This window comes from Tyto alba, unplaced genomic scaffold (genome assembly GCF_018691265.1).
Source record: "Tyto alba isolate M040663 unplaced genomic scaffold, T.alba_DEE_v4.0 Super-Scaffold_46, whole genome shotgun sequence".
Lineage (NCBI taxonomy): Eukaryota > Metazoa > Chordata > Aves > Strigiformes > Tytonidae > Tyto > Tyto alba.
Window position 1 is genome coordinate 10,762,166 of NW_024881322.1, and position 16,632 is coordinate 10,778,797.

The 16,632-nt window shown below is 40.3% G+C and overlaps 1 long non-coding RNA gene across 1 annotated transcript in view; it reads right to left on the reverse strand.

Annotated features, from left to right (window-relative positions):
- Positions 1–16,632, reverse strand: part of LOC116960696 — a 54,902-nt gene that overhangs the window by 37,370 nt on the left and 900 nt on the right. The gene's annotated exons all lie outside the window — the stretch shown is intronic.

Sequence of the window (16,632 nt, forward strand, 5' to 3'; positions counted from 1 at the left end):
TTTGAATCACCGAATGTGTGATTACATCTTTCTACAGTCCTTCCTCTAATGGAAAAATCAGTTCTCCATGTACAGCAGAAGGGTTGAAACGGTTTAAAATTTAAAGAGCTATCATGATTTGCCCAACAACAACACAAATAAAACACAAGATCTAATTTCTGGCACCTTCCTGATCTACAATGTTAATGTGCCTGAAAATTACCCGTCAGGCAAATTACAAGGGAAGGTGCCTTCCCAAGATCTTCTGAATATATATGTGAATAATAAAAGTAATTTTCAGAAAGAACCAGATTGTAACAGGCTTGTGGGCAAGCAAACAAGCATGTGCATGGGTGGGTGGTGTGCAGGGAAGGAGGAGGTAGGAGCAAGTATTGAAACCTTGCCACTTGTCCTATGCCTGTACGGCCTGCGTAAGGACCTTCTGTAATTCTACTTCCAGCACATGTGTGGAGGAAGAAAGAGGAAGACTAAAGAAAAGAAAGTGACTTATATCTGTACGTCACTCTTAAATATTATGGTATGTAAGAGCTTTCATATGAAGGAACAAGTACCATCTGTACCCCACTTTTTAGAACTTGAAGTAAAACCTATGCAGAAAGATCTTTTTTCAGAATAAAAGCACTTAAATTTTCAAGGGCAGCCACTGACAATTTTAATTTATTTTGCAATGAGGCTTTGTGTGCAAGTAGATAACACAGCTACAGAGATATCCTTGGGCTGGCAGTTGCACCATGGAAAGGGCCTGACCTGCTACCAGCGAGAGGAAGAAAAGAAGGGCTAATGGAGCATCTTCCTCTCATTTAATTCTTTCCATCAAGGCCAGCACCAGCTGTGTGGTGTTGTTTATTTTGTCAGGCCTTAATTTGTTTTTCCTGTGTCCCCATTTACACACAGCCCCCAACACTCAAAGAGCCCAATGCCACTTTTGCTTTTTGCTTGGGGCTAAACTGAGATAGTTATGCTGAAACCAGGCCATATTTCAAAAGTCATGGCAGTAGGGTGAAGTCACTGGTAACTGGAAAAAGGGAAACATTACACCCATTTTTAAAACGGGTAGAAAGGAGGACCCTGGAAACTATCAACCTGTCAGCCTCACCTCTGTGCCTGGGAAGATCATGGAACAGATCCTCCTAGAAGCTAATGCACATGGAGAACGGGGAGGTGATTTGAGACAGCCAGTATAGCTTCACCAAGGGCAAGTCCTGTCTGACCCATCTGGTGGCCTTCTGTGATGGAGTGGCTACATCAGTGGACAATGGAAGAGCTACGGATGTCACCTATCTGGAGTTCTGTAAGGTCTTTGGCACAGTCCTCCATAACATCCTTCTCTCTAAACTGGAGAGATATGGATTTGATGTACGGACTGTTTGGTGAACGAGGAATTGGTTGGATGGTTGCATGCAGAGGGTAGTGGTCAACGATTTGACCAATACTGTTTAATGTCTTCATAAATGTTAGACAGCGAGATTGAGTGCAATTCTGCAGACAACGTGGAGCTGAGTGGTCTGGTCAACGTGCCTGAGAGATGGGATGCCTACCAAGAGGGACCTGAACAAGCTCCAGAAGCAGGCCCATGTGAACCTCGTGAAGTTCAACAAGGCCAAATGCACAGTCCTGCACCTGGCCTGGGGCAACCCCCAGTATCATTTCAGGCTGGGTGATGAAGGGACTGAGAGGAGCCCCGTGGAGAAGGACTTGGGGGTACTGGTGAGTGAAAAACTGGACATGGGCAGGCAGTGTGCACTCGCAGCTCAAAGCCAACCATACCCTGGGCTGCATCAAAGCAGCATGGCCAACAAGTCAAGGGAGGGGATTCTACCCTTCTACTCCACTCTGGTGAGACCCCACCTGAAGTACTGCATCCAGCCCTGGAGTCCTTAGCATAGGAAAGACATGGACCTGTTAGATCAGGTCTAGAGGAGAACCATGAAAATTGTCAGAGGGATGAAACACCTTCTGGAGAAGAGAAGGCTCTGCAGAGACCGTATTGTGGCCTTTCACTACGTAAAGGAGTCTTGTAAGAAAGATAGGGACAGAATTTTTAGTAGGGCCTGTATCAGTAGGACAAGGGGTAACAGTTCTAAACTAAATGTGTGTAGATTCAGAGTTGATATAAGGAAGACATTTTTTTATGATGAGGGTGGTGAAACACTGGCACAGGTTACCCAGAGAGTTTGCAGGTGCCCCATACCTGGAAACATTCAAGGTCAGGTGGAACAGAGGTCTGAGCAACTTGAGCTAGTTGAAGATGTCCCTACTCATTGCAGGGAGTGGACTAGGTGGCCTTTAAAAATCCTTTCCAACCCGAACTATTCTATGGTTCTATGAAATGAAGGACAATAATATCTCACAGCATTTCTCTATTTTTGTGCTGTCAAAAAAAAAAAAACAAACCAAAACCAAAACCCCAACAACCCAAACTATATGTGCAGGTAAATGGACTCCTTACCCTTGCTGTATGTTGTATGTTTGGATTTTACTTCCTTTAGCTTTGCCTGAAGTTAGAGTCGCTTTATAAGCTGTTTACTTCACACTCAGAGACCATTTTCTCTTTTAGCTAACTGGCTTCATCCAAAGCTCCTACCATCTTTCTATATCAGACTAAAATTCCATGATTACTATCACTAGAAAGCTGTCACTGTGCCTGCTTTTTAAAAAGAGAAGATACCACCACTTTTTTTTTTTTTTTTTCTTAATGTTTTTGTAGGAATGTGGTAGGGTAGTGTGCAATGATTAGCTACAGAGAGTTTTCAACAATTGGATGATAATGAGGGAGTGTCTCCAGGCTGGGTAGATATACAGATTTGTTGTATTATCTGTTACAGCTAAAGTCTAGGTTCAAAACACAAAAGTCACATTTGTTAGTGCAAAGGAATACTTATCAGGTTACCAGTGATCAGATGACAGCTCATGAAAGTGAGGTGCTGTTAACAAGCATGTGAATGCCCCCAATCCCCAGTGAAAGTGGGCTTTATTTGAACTAAACCCTTCACCAGCAGAATCTACTGTTAAATGTAACAATTTTTTAATAGTTTGTATTTACTCGGGAAGGAAATAAATCCATGTTTTCTAGTACGGAACTGCTACTTTGAACAGCCTCAGGGATTTCTGAGATTTTATTTCTGATGGCTTATTTAGATCTATTTTTCATCTAGCAATAGATTGAACTTGAATAAAATCTATCAGGCTTATTTTCTCCACTATCTCACACCAGTTCTATGCTAACACAGCACAGCAATTTCACACCCAGCACAGAAATGGGGAATTAGGTACTCTCCATTAAACTCAGATGAAGCTTCTGATTTTTACTGTTATACAGGCTTGTAATTCTGGTGATCCCATTTATGTGAAAAGCTTTTATCTCCAAAACCAATTAAATCTACATTCTCATACCCAGAAATGTATACAACAGTTGTTACCTGTTCCATATTCTCCCACATGTTTGTATGGCTAAAGAGTTCCCACTGTAGTTATATGAACATATTACTCTTCTATTTCCCTCCATCACTCAGTGCACCTTTTTTTCCACAGCTTTGTGTGTAGCTTAAAGGATGTAACACCACTGCTAGAAACCTGATGAAAGTGCTCAAACTTAATTGATTCTCCAAATCAACTTTGATGGAATTAAATATTAAAGCAGGGCAGTGAACGACCCACTTGTACTTCTAAGTAGACCAGTGGTACAGCTACAGAATGCGTTTTTCATCTCTTTCACATTGTAGATGCAGTTGTGTTACAGATGTAGCATTTCAAATCTCAAAAGCAAAAAGTCAGTGGGAGAAATCAATGTGTGAGAAAAAGATGGTTATTTAATGCACAGTTCACAAAAGTCACTTCAGAAAAATAGTAGAGAGAAAATACTCAGAAAGCCAACCACTAACAATTTTGTAAAAACATCCTTATTGGGTTTATTAAAGACTAGATCACTTTAGATGAAAATTAGCTATATTGCTCACATAGCTTCTATTCTTGTAAATACCTGTTTTAGCTTAATGAAAAGGAGAAAGAAACATCAGAATAATAATTGGATGGCACCAGCTCCCCTCTCCTCCCATAGCTATTGAAGTAAACTTCTTATCTCATGGAGATGTTTCACAGAGCATAGTGCAGCCTATGAAATCAACGATCAACATAAGAAAAAAACTTGAATAAGGACAACAAGAATAGTAATCTTGAATTCTGTTGAAGAACTAAATACTTTGGAATAGCCTAATTATTACTTTTTGGTCTCCTCTTGTTGTTACAGGTCACTAGACGGAGACAAATATGAAGAATAGCTGTGACATTTGCCAAATTGTGGGTTTGTTTGGAACCAGCAAACCCAGGAGAGATGTGAAACTATGCAGATGATGAAAACTTTAAACAAGTGAGTTATTTCAGTTGACTCTGTTTCCAGGAAATTCAAATAAAGACATCTGTTTCCAGGAAATGGAAATAAAGAAAATGGCCCAGCTTTGTTTTAATCTGTGTGCATCTCTCCTCCCAGCCATCAGAAAGTATTGCATGAGTTTCATGGGTCTCTGAAGTAATCCACAACCCACACACCATAAAGAAACAAAATACCAAATTAATTATGTAGCCCAGAGACATCTTTTTTTTTTTTTTTTTTTTTTATCCACAGACCCTTGGCTTCTCAATAAACTATCAATCTTCTTCTCCAGATGGTGTTGCCTCCCTTCAGTTGCTCCATTGTTTCCTTTGTTATGCAAGTGGTTTCTTGATTAAAATTTGTCAACTGCCCTTCCCCTAAGCATTCTCCAAATTTAAACTGTATCTGCAGTTGTTAAGTGTAAAAAAACCCAAACACAAAAAATTACTCCCAAAATCGCTCACTAAAAATATTAAGGGGAGAATACAACCATGCATTTTGTCTCTACAGTCTCCCAGAAGATAGATGTAGACGAATTTATCAGTAATATGCCAAAAGCTAGATGCTCACCTGGAGCAATATGGTTTAGCTGTTTCATGGCTCACTGTCCTCTCTATATATCTCTCTACACCTGACTGTTCTCTGTTGTTAGCATAGTAGATAATTGAGCTATCTTTATTTTCTAGCTTTTACACATACATATACTGTTTTAATCACAGAATCATAGAGTGGTTTGGGTTGGAAGGGATCTTACAGATCACCTCGTTCCAAGCCTCTGCCCCGGGCAGGGCCCCCTTCCCCCAGCCCAGGGGGCTCCCAGCCCCGTCCAACCTGGCCTTGAACCCTTCCAGGGAGGGGGCAGCCACAGCTGCTCTGGGCACCCTGGGCCAGCACCTCACTGCCCACACAGGGAACAATTTCTGCCTTAGATCTCATCTAAATCTCCCCTCTTTCATTTTAAAACTGTTACCACCCCTTGTCCTACCCCCACACCCCCTGACCCAGAGTCCCTCCCCACCTTCCCTGTCCCCCCTTTAAGCCCTGGGAGGCCGCTCGAAGGGCTCCCCGGATCCTTCTCTTCTCCAGGATGAACCCCCCCAACTCTCTCAGCCCGGCCTCCCAGGGGAGCTGCTCCAGCCCCCTGATCTTCATGGCCTCCTCTGGACCCACACGAGCAGGTTCATGTCTGTCTTTATACCTGGGGCCCCAGAACTGGACCCAGCACTGCAGGGGGTCTCATGAGAGTGGAGTAGAGGAGGAGAATCCCCTCCCTCGACCTGCTGGTCACATTTTCTTCATGCAGCCCAGACTTAGGTATCCATGAAACAAGCTATTTTCAAAGGAAACATTACAGTTTGCATTGTCCCCCTAGTAACAGGGGAATATTTTCAATTTGTAACTCAGGTTAGTTCTCATGAATGTGTACTGGTAAGTAAGAGGGGAACTTCAGAAGATTTCTAGTTTTAAATACTAAAAAGAAAACCCTTGAAATGCAGAGGGTTCTCCAATTTGTTTTAAAATGTTCTTAATCTAAAATGCTGGAATGAAATCCTCTCAATAGCAAGTTCCTTAAGAAGTCTTTGAGATGTTTTGCTTGGGGAAGGAATCTCAGGAGGACAGCTGTTACAATATCATGTCAGTACTGCCTCTAGTTTTGGCCAGACCATACCAAGAACCACAGCCATGTAGACACCAACAGCAGAAAATTAAATGCACATTTTGAACATTTTAAAACTCTAGAAGATACACAGTTGGATATTGGGAAAGAGGATACCAATCTTTTGTTTATCTACTTCAAACCCATCCCTTCCTCTCTATGTGTCTATTTTAACTTTCTACTTCGAAACAAAAAAGCTGTGTCGCTATAACTTGCCTCTAAAATAGAGAGCTCTAGGAAAACTAAAGAAAAAATTATGCAAATATTTGCTTCAAGACACACTTCAGGTACAAATGCAGATCTTATGAAATGTAAAACTGGATGAATGAATATTTTTTGCTGAGGTTCTCCACTTGAATTTAAAGGAATGGTAATCATTTCCTTTACGTTAGTCACTGGGCATAAAATAGAAGTATGAAACTCTCAAGGTTTTATTATTACTCTACATATTAAGGAATTAAATCTTTTTAAGCAGGCTTACTAAATTTACTTATCTTTTCCTGTCTATATGATATATGCTGCAAAACTATCAGAAATAGAGCTTGGCAGGAAGATAAAATATTTTATTTTTCAAATTCCAAGCTTATTTTATTTACTTATTTATTTCAAAATGCAGCTCCTATAGTTTGAGGAACACTTTAGTGTGAAATTTTGAGTCCTTAAATCAGTGGTAAAAGCCTGATTGACTTCTTTCAGTCAGAAGCTCTCATTTCTCTTCCAGACCTCAAAACCACTAGTTCAACCAGACAAGGTTTTCTCATATCCCAGGATTCATCCATGCAGCGTGCATACAGGCTGGAGCCAGGACTTTGGTTTTAAAAGGTGACTACAGAGTCAATTTTGACTTTTCAGCAAGGAAGAACAAAATTTTTGTCTGTATTCGGAAATGGGGAAACAGAAGCAAAAGTCCTAAAATGGTTACATGCTTCTTAATTCAGTTCTTTTCCATTGCTTGAAACTTCAGGAAAACACAAGTGGACATCTTATGAAAGCTTAATTTTCAGGCATGTGGTATTGCAAATATTCTGATGCATCATGCCATATGCTGATGTATCAGCCATGCACAGTGAGAAGATTGGAGGTCACAGGATCCCAGTGAACATGAAGGGCATGATGCTGTGGTGTGTGCTGCAGTACAGCTGGAGCTTGTGCCTGAAGTCTGCTGCTTGGATTCTACTTCACTTCAGAAAAAGAGATGCAAACATTTATGTATTTTATCCCAGTTCAGCCCTATTTCTAGAACTGTAGGTCATAGTCTACTGTCCTTTTTAAAAATGAAGTTTTCTGGTGTTTCTGGTTTTTCAGGGTGCCACTATCATGTTAATCTTTTTCCAGAAAGTACCTATAATATTTCATTATGTGATTTGTTTTGACAATCAGTGTGTAACCACAGCATGTGCTGGCTTATATATTTTGAGGTGTTCTGAGGGGCCTGGACTTCTTCAGTACATTTCATGAAGGTCTGATTTGCTTTACACTAGATGGTCTGAGTACCAGTAAACAGTCTGACAAGGGAAACGCAGAACTCCTGTCAAAAAGGCAAAGTCAATCAGACTGCACTGCACTCCAACCATGACACTGGGACTGAAAACCGAGACATTTTAAATAAAGCTTGGGGGTGTATACACTACTGCTATCATTGCAGTCAGTCTGTACCTTTAGCTCTGCTCCTTCCAGAGGCTTGAAGAAAATTCATGTCTAAATCCAGGTTTCAGGCTCCCTCCCAGCTTTTGTCCTGTGTTAGAGTAAGTGATACAGTTTACACTTTTGTATCCTTCCCACGAGTCCCTAAGCCATTTATTTCATAGCATACTAGACAGGGCCAAAGACTGTGATGCTTGAAACAGCAGTTTATGCAACTTTTAGCCATTTAAACAGACAGAGGACTAAAAGCTTAAAATCTTGCAAAGCCTGATTGCAGTCTCTGCCTTCGATTTGCACAATGCTCTAATACAGGAGACAAGAACATAGTAGGAAAATGAATCCTGAGGTCATGACATGCTTGTTTCCAGGCAAATTTTCAAAATCTCCTATGTAGGGCTGTAGGATGGAAGATATGGCCTGAAAAGTCTAAGATTACAAGTCGCAATATGAAATCACAGGTACTAGAACAGCACGCTATGAAAGTCCAACCAGCATGGAAAGGATTAGCTATTTAAATGAAACAAACACAACCAGAAGCATATTATTCCAAACTAAAAGTTCTGGCAGGATACACACTTGACAAAAAATCTATCTAGTGAACCGTTATTTGCGTTTTCAAAGGAAGCACATCATCCAGTCCCAACAAATGGATTTATTTAACTGTTTCTATGACAACTGTTTGCCTTTCAGAGCTACCAAATGAAATGAATGATGTAAAACCACTTTGTATGGTAAATTGATTCCCAGTTCTTTATCCCCATCATACAGTGCTGCTTCACTCAAAGGTGCTTAGTGGTTTAAGCTGTATCATGTTGCTAAATAGATTTTTGTACTGTTTTCATATAAAACATTAATCTTAGACCATGAACATCTGAAGCCTTAGTAAAAAGTTTTTTACATGCTTTAGGTTTGTGTCTGTAACAGTCTTAAATTTGATCACATCATAAGACAAAAGTAATCTCTAGTCACTGCAGACCATCATCAACAAATTACATGACATTTAAAAGGTATTCTGATATTCTTGGTGGTGCCATATATTGTCCTCCTCAGATCAAACACTGAAACAAATTAATTATTCCCTACAGGATCATACAAATGGAATTTTGCTGTGGCTATCATTGTCTAAAGACATGGGAGAAACAAGTATTTCAATGTTTTATTTTAAAAAGCTTAGAAAAGCTGGAAGGTATACAAACACTCCATGTCTGAAACAGAGTCTGCAGATTCAGAAGGTAATCTGGGCTCTAGAATTAGTTTTTCCTCCAAAGTAGATGTGATTTTTATTTGTGCTTTCTATGGGATCCTATTAAAGTTACTTTGAGCTTCTTTTCCATTTGTATTGACCAGCTGTAACTCCCATTGCATCGAAGGAGAGAGAAGCTGTCACATCACTCAACACAGAAACAGTCTCATGGTGGTTATTTTTCTCTTTCTGCAGTTGTTCAAGTGCTTCATGATCCTATTCTACAGGTCCATCTTAACAGTTGGACTAAAATTCCCATTTCTATGGTGAAAAGCCAAATATAATTTAGGAGATCTTGGCAGGAACATTAAATGAAAGAAAGGGTTCAGCCAAGAAGCTTTAATACAAAACTGCTACATGAAGAAAGTGAGGGAAGTGAATCAAAGTTTCTGCATTTTCCTCTTAACAAAACAGCCAATTTGCAAGTTTTCAGGTATGGGATGTTTGAGGGAAGATGAGTGACATAGCAAGCTTGTATGAAGAACAGCTCATGCTGGAAAGGGGAACCCTTTTTGCTCATTTGCATATTGATAAACTTACACCTCACAATGCTATTTTGCAGACATTTTTCAATGACAAGTCAAATGCAGACAGACCAGAATACTTAAGTCAGAAATGAGTATGTCACTGAAGTTAGCTCACACATTTTTATATGTGCCATAGGATCATTAGTCAGGAGGTAAGAACTGCTGTCTTGAGTAGGTAGAAGATACTGGAGTTTCAGATCCAAGTCCTCAACCAAGGAGAATGAACTTGAATTTAAATTTCCAGTATCCCAGGTTACTGCTCTGGCTATTGACTTTCGCATTGGAAGTATCATCTAGTCTGAAGAAACTTTCCCCTCTCTTCATAAAACAAATATAAAAGTGGAAGCACATTCCTTCCTACAAGACGCTTGAACTTCGAGAATACACTATTTTCCAAAGAGAAAAGGTCATAACTAACCTTAGAAAACTAGTTTGTTTGTATTCTACAGACTTTTATTACAACAAATAACAGGGTACTTAGAATACAATATGCAGTTACAACAACAGATTGTCATATGTAATTTTTTATGGCTATAAAATTACAGAACCTTAATTTATGACCTAACTGGGAGAAAAAAAAAAAAAAAGACTGTATGTTTGTGTAAAGACCATCTTTTTTTGCAAGGACAAATAATAAAGGGCTGCACTACTTTGTGTACAAAAAAATCTTCTCACTACAGTTTATATAGAATCTGTGCCTTCTCACTGAAATCTTGGTACTAGAGCTTTAAATCTGATACATATCTCAGGCTCGTAAACAGGAATAATGGTGGGGAGCTTGTTATGAACATTACCTGGATCACTAAACAGAAATGAACTATTTTTTCAGAGCTATTGCTACAGGCTGCTCCTCTGTGTTGTTTCACAAAACACTGTTAGGATGTAGCCCTTGGGACACTGCCCTGAAAAACAGTGCCTCGAACACTCATACATCAGCAGCGATTGCTGAATTAAGCCAGGCAATAGCCAATAATACCATTAACCACAACAAGCTGATTCCTCATGAAAAAATAAGCTTCAGATCTCTGCAGGGGAAAACACACTCCATGAATAATGAGCTATTGCAGAGCGGGCTGAAAACGCACTGTAACCGCCCCATCTGCCGGTGCGGGCTAACACTGCACGCAGCCGCTGTGGAAATTTCTAGTTCACGCAGAAACAGGTAAGTGTTTTGGCTTGTGTTTGAGTCATGCACCATCTGGTTTCATGTGTGGTTCAAGAATAGCCCCGGCCAGGTCAGCCCTGGATCACTGGGCAAGAGTGCAGAGGGCAAAACACTGCGGGCTGCCTGGCTTGCTCCCAAACCCCTGGCAGTAATATCTACTGCTTATTAGTCAGCGATTTCGTCTGTGTGTGTAAACAACAGTGGCATCCCCACCTTCTAAGAGATATGGCATTTGGTGAGCATGATGCAAGTAAATACCAGCCGTTGATCAGCTCCAGCCTACTGATATGCCAGCCAAGTCATTCATGATCTATTAGAGATGTATCGTGACTACACTTACGACTGCTAATAGCAAAACAATTACAATACTATTGGAATTATTACAGCATTTGTTAATAACAATTGCTAAATAAATTTACATAGCATATTATTATATGATAACTGTTCTCAAGTATAGAGAGCTGAGGGAAGAGTAGTTAAAACTTATCCACATACTACCTCAGGGGGAAATAGTGATATTTGACTGTGGGTTAGTTTGGCTTTTCTAAGGTAAAGTGAGAGGCGATGACACATATAAGACCAGACTCAAATTTCTCCTCTGCTTCATTCTCACCAGAATTCCTTGGCACAAAACCAGCTTTCATTTATCATGCTTCCTACAATGTAAGTCCCGCAAAGGTAGTTTGTGTGCTGCTGATTGTAAGATGATTGTGAGAGTTATAAGCCAGTTCTTCAAGTTTATGTTATGAATGTGTTCCTATCGCTTTGTGAAGACACAGCAGGATGGCACAAGTAACTTGAAAACAGCATCATAGGCCTTAAAACTTGAAATTCTCACATTGCAGAATTTAATCTTGTTTTAAACAAAAAGAAAAGCGTTGGGTTTTTGGGTTGCCCCCTGAATTTTCCATAAAAACTGAATTATCTAAAGCGTTATGTTGGATAATGCTTTCTTTGGAACATTAAGACTGTGTCACCATTTCATTCTATTCTACTTCAGGACACCAACATCAGGTGAGTGTATTTTGCTCTACAGCCATCACTAAATAATTAGAATACCTTGAGCTAAGCAGCAAAATACTGCTTTGCAGTTCAAATAGGAAATACAAGAAGGTTTTAAGTAGCAACTAACATTCATAACAATAAAAATACAGTATAGAATATTGAAAAACATGAACCCTGGTGGCCCATAACATATCAAAATAAAATTTTCGTCTAATTTCCTTTTTTGACAACAAAACACTTGATGGAAATTTCAGAACACCTCTTCTTAGACCTCCAGGTAAAAACAGGACATGGTAATTTTTTATTTTTTCCCCTGATTTTCCTTATTCTATTCTGCAACACCTTTCATATATCAAAAAAAAAAAAAAAAGTCATTTCAGCAAGGTAGTCTAACATGCAAATTTACTGCCTTGCTTGTAGCACTCCTTGTTAGTGAGTTTTATATGTATCTTCAGTCTATCATCTGAAGCAATCATGTTAGAGGAGACAAAAACATTTACCCTGTTAAGTTTAAAAGAAATTCTTTTCACTGAATAACCTTTACAAATATCTAAGTACTTCTGCACTTCAAATTAGTGAAATTGCAGGTCCTGGAGTACTTACAGGACTCTTATGATTATGGCCATATTGACAGAACCACCTGAACAGAAAGGCTGTGATAAATCAAGTCTAACATTTTCAGGCTTTTTTCCCCTCCCAGAGATAAGCACTTTGGGTTTGTTTTTAACTCTGACTACACCACCCACACCTGGGGCTTTGGACCCATCTTAGCCAGCAACACCATTCCTGCTCTTCTCACCCCTGTAACCATGTGACTGCTTACCTAGCTTTTCTACCAATTCACTCATGGTTTGTGAAGACAGCACATTGATGATGTCGATTTTTCCACTCTGATCAGCAGCCCAAAAGGTCCCAGCTTTGTCAATCTGACTGAGCTGCTGGACAACCCCCAAGGTTTCTAAGGCACTTTTGGAGAGCAGCCACAGGACACATACAATCAGCCATGTGTGTGCAAATTATATCAGGCAGACTGTGTACACCCTGAACAGTTGCTTGTCCTCCAGCATCCCGGCACCATGAAGAGTTGCCTAGATTTGCCATTTGAGCATGGTATCAATGGTAAAATGTGCCCCCAAATCACTGGATTGATTGTGGGTCAGGCACGACAGTGTGTTATATGTATTTCTCACTGGAAATACAAGATCATTGCTACTTTACTAACAGTGAAAAGGAGGAATATGTGAAAGTTAGAGTCATCTGATTACTCAATTCCTTCCTCTCAGACCTGAGACAAGCGGATAGGTGTCTTGCTATTGTAGTTTCCACATGCAGTGCTTGTTCTTGAGTAGCCAGTGAAGTGCTCCACCTGACCAAACATCTGTGCTTCCTCCACTGCTGCTAGGAGCTGAGGGCTGGTCACAGGTCCCTGTGCAGACTCTGCTGCACTCACCACCTCCAGGGGAGCAGGGAACCAGGGCAGGTAACTCTGACTCATTTGTTGCAAATCCCTTAGGGTCCCCCTTGCCCTTTGAAAAAGAAAAACTTCTCCACCACCAGGTGTCCTGCCTTCCTAGATAGTTATAGGCTTCTTGGGTCTAAAACATGGCCTTCTGAAGTTGGTAGGGGTGTACTGCTGTTTTCAATGGGGTTTGGAACAGGACCACTGGAGGACTGGAAGAAACCTAAGCCATAAAACTAAGAAGGTGTTTGTTGTGCAGGCTAGCAGTGGCCCTTTTTGGTCCCTTTGGTCTTCCTGATGAACAAAGGGTGGACAAGATGTATTAAAACTGTAACATAACTTTAGTTATTCTCTGAATTTTTCCTTCCTTTGTTTTCTTCTCTCACTGTATCTTTTTGTTATTGTGTATTCCCTTGATCCTCCAAGTGCAACAGAACAATATGTAAAACTCCAACAAAAACAAAGAAGAAAAAAAAAGAAATCCCACACTGAGTGCATTAATATGGTAAAAGAAGTTGTACTTATGCATGAAGTTGGCCTGTGAAGAAGAATGCTGCCTTATAAGAGTGAGAAAATACATTTTAAGATGTCCCTTTCTCACTCTCCAGATTTGTATTCTCTACCTACATGTGCAGAAAAGTTTAGAACAAATGTCTACATTTGAAGACAGCTGGCTAAAGCTTCCAGAGATGAACATCTTACAAATGAGACCTATTTACATATGAAAAAAGAAATACTGACAGTTACCACCCTGCACTAAATTCAAACTCTGAGTTCAGCACAACTTAAACCATTAGAAAGTCTGATTTGAGAGGAATTAAAAGCTTGATCTAAAGCATACTGAAATGGATAACAAGGCCTATATCCACTGCAACGGACTTTCAATTAGGTCCAGTTGGAATCTGATTCCAGAAAACAGATTTTTCTTTCCATGGTCCACTGCAGCTGTCTGTAGCTGCAGCTGTGCAACACTCCAGACTTGTGTCTTACAGAAATCTACATAAATCTCCAATTTAAATATATCTTGTTCTCAGTTCCCACCTTGTATCCTAGATCACATTCAATGCACAACAAACATCTTCCAGGACTTGCGAGCTTCGCAACATCATGAAAAATTTAGTTTGGGTTCCAGAAGACCATTCTCTGAATTAGACAAATTCATTCTGTGTCCCCCTACATAAGGAAGCGTACCAAATTTTTAATAGTAAATACCTGACATATCACTGAGTGCATACACACTGTCTCCTCTAAGTAAATTCTAAACTTCTCAAGTTTATTGGGATTCTTCATCCCCATCTATAATGACTAGCTTCACCTCAATTCAGGCTGTTCAACTCATGCTACCTCCAAATTTCCCCCTTCTCTCAGAACCTACTTCCTACTGTGCTTCTGCAATAAATCCTCCCACCAACCCTTCCTCCCTGAACTCCCACTGCAGTTTCTCTGCAAGTAGTCAGATGAGTTTATTCACATCTTAGCAGCCTTCCCCTTGGTTTGTGTACGTTAACGAAGAGCCTGCAGCAGCAGGTTGGCACTAACCCAGCTGAGCTCCTCTTCACCACTTCCAGTAACTGCTGCCAAGTTGCACAAGCGAAGTAGCAACACTTGCGAGTTGTGCTAGCTACAAGAAGAAACGGGAAGTCTTTGAGCAAATTTGATTTGGAGTTTAGCCTGTGGGGAGGGAGTATTTTGTTTTATGAACAGTTGTATGGTTCTGAGATTCAATCTTCATGAGGAGAAAACCTGAACCATCATATTCCTAAGTGAAAGAGATCTATTCACGCTAACATCAGGCCTCCCTGTAGATGTGCAACTCCCTCGGAGAGGTGTTTCAAGGCTCAGTCCTGCTCAGAGGGGAAGGCTAAATCATGGACAATAGATCATAATCCTCCTTTCTCTCTGGACTGGTAAAACTTACTTGATTATATAATGTGCTTGACTAACAATTTGGGGTTTAGGAGGTTCTTCTACAGTGTAGGAGATTTAGATTCTTTGCTTTGGCTGATTCAGACAGAAAGTCTCCTATTTGAATTGTTCATGAACTTCTGGGCCCTAATGATTTCACTTTTCTCTTTAAATAAGAATGACCAGCCAGATTGTTTTAGTCTCTTAAACTGGGTGGCTAACACTGAACAAGAACAAAGCAAGTCATCCTTAAGGAGAGAACTTACACTTCTATTTTGATAAGCAAACCCACATATTTGTGCAAACAGTCATTCCCAAACTATACATGCAAAATAAAATTGCTCACCCAAGCTAGTACTAACAGTGAATGAACAATACAGAGCACACTGGTCAAGTGCTGAATATGGGACTGTGTGAAGTTGTCATCATCTGTCCTGGGAGAAAGCTGATGGAGCTACCTAGAGAGTAACTCAGAGATACAGCCTAAGCACCCCATTTTGCAGTACAACCTCAGCTTTACTTATGACGTTATCTTCTAAAACCTAGCAGTAATCTGTAACCCAGGTAATTAAGCCTGCCTGAGACCAAATGTATTTTTGCTTTTCCTGGTTCTGCCGCATGCTTCACTTGTTATAGCCCATTTTAACAAACCCATTCGGCTGCATTTAGTCTTTTGAGATGTCAGATTGATTTTTATTCTGGCTACCAGACATTGCTCAAGATTATACATTATGGACAGTACCTCACTGTCATCTAAGCCACTGCTGTAGTGATGGCTATTTTGTAATGTAAAAGCCCAGCTGTCTGCTGATACGTGATAAGTACTAAAAATGGTACATTGCAATCAAAGCTACTGTAGCATTATAGCCAAAAGAGGATTACAAATGGGATGGCTGCTGTAAGGAAAGGCTATATACAGTTGCACATATGCACTCCAGTGATTCTTATCATGGGAGGGGAGAATGGCATTTTCACTTTTAAGAAATACTTTTCTCCAGGGTGTACTGCTGCTACCACGCTGCCAATTACTGCTTCCCGGCAATGAACAGAGACGGTATGCTCGTAGGCCATGACATTTGATTAACGACTCTAATACAGAGTCACCTGAGGAAGAAGCAGTGTCATTAACATGAGCAAAAAGGAATCAATAGCTTTAGCATTGTCTCTCCACTTTATTTTGTGGGAAAGCAAGGGAAGGAAGTGAAATAAAATAGAAAGGAATTAGAGCAGGAGAATAATGATCATAGCTGTCTTTAGATAGCTCCCCAGAGAGGAGGCAATTGGCAGCTTTTGCTTGGATGGGGCTGTTCCCTTCCCCTGTGTAATAGCCTCCATCAGGTTATATATCACTGAAGTAGACTGAATCCCTGCAGAGAGGAAGATGACACCCGCAGGCAAACCTAGCGACATCTGAACAGAAACATTTGTAGCCTCACAACTTGAACCTCAGACAAGTCCCTAAATGCTATTCTACTCATGGGAGACATTGAGAATATCATGATGGTCTTGGAGGGGCTGGGGCTGATGTACAGCCCTGCTTCTAGCTCGTGACCTAATCTTTTTTGTAGTTCACCAACAACTTTAATGATGCAACAAGCTGGAGAAGTAAACAGGAGAAAGAGATTTGTCAGCATCTTTATGTAGCAGGCTCTTTATGT